Genomic DNA, 1356 nt, shown 5'->3' with positions numbered 1-1356 from the left:
TCATTATCTAGAGAAACGGAGACAACAGAGGTTCTAAACTCTTTGAACATCATCTTAGGTTAGTGCTCGATGAAATTATACAGAAAAATAATGTTTTTCATATTTCTATAGTTTTTCCAAAATCCGTGGGTTAACCCCTTCTAGAATAATGAGTTTTCGGTAAATGTTCTATATACTGAAGTTTATACTCTTTCCTTTAGTTTAAAAATTTCAGACCACATTCGACATTTAAATTAATGTATTCTAAACTATCTTTCATGGTATATAGGAATTATCCTAATTTTTGATATTTAGTTTACTAAAATTTTATATACTTGCATAGATTAGTGAAATTAGCATTATAAAATCTTAATTATCTAGAAAAACGAAGAAAACAGAGGTTCTAAACTCTTTGACCATCATCTTATATTAGTGCTCCATGAAACTATATACTAAAACAAGATTTTCATATTTTTGAAATTTTTTCAAAATCTGTGGGTTAACCCCTTATAAAATAATGAGTTTTCGGTAAATGCTGTATATACTGAATATTATACTCTTTGCTTTTGTTTAAAAAATTCAAACCATATTCTACATTTGAATTAATGTATTATAAACTATCTTTCATGGTATATAGGAATCATTCTAGTTTTTTAATATTTAGTTTACTAAAATTTCATATACTGCCTAGATTAGTGGAATTATCATTATAAAATCTTCATTATCTAGAGAAACGAGGACAACAAAGGTTCTAAACTCTTTGACCATCATCTTATGTTAGTGCTCGTTGAACCTATACACTACAACCATATTTTGAAATTTTTGAAAATTTTCCAAAATCCGTGGGTTAAGCCCTTCTAAAATAATGAGTTTTCGGTAAATGTTCTATATACTGAAGTTTATACTCTTTGATTTTGTTTAAAAAGATTCAAACCATATTCTACATTTGAATTAATGTATTATAAACTATCTTTCATGGTATATAGGGATCATTATAGTTTTTTAATATTTAGTTTACTAATATTTCATAGATTTGCTAGATTAGTGGAATTAGCCTTATAAAATCTTCATTATCTAGAGAAACGGAGACAAGAGAGGTTCTAAACTCTTTGAACATCATCATTGGTTAGTGCTCGATGAAATTATACACAAAATAATGTTTTTCATATTTATATAGTTTTTCCAAAATCCGTGTTTAACCCCTTCTAGAATAATGAGTTTTCGGTAAATCTTATATATACTGAAGTTTATACTCTTTCCTTTAGTTTAAAAATTTCAGACCACATTCGACATTTAAATTAATATATTCTAAACTATCTTTCATGGTATATAGGAATTATTCTAATTTTTAATATTTAGTTTACTAAAATTTTATAT

Source organism: Raphanus sativus, chromosome 9, assembly GCF_000801105.2.
Source record: "Raphanus sativus cultivar WK10039 chromosome 9, ASM80110v3, whole genome shotgun sequence".
Lineage (NCBI taxonomy): Eukaryota > Viridiplantae > Streptophyta > Magnoliopsida > Brassicales > Brassicaceae > Raphanus > Raphanus sativus.
This window is presented reverse-complemented; position numbering follows the sequence as displayed.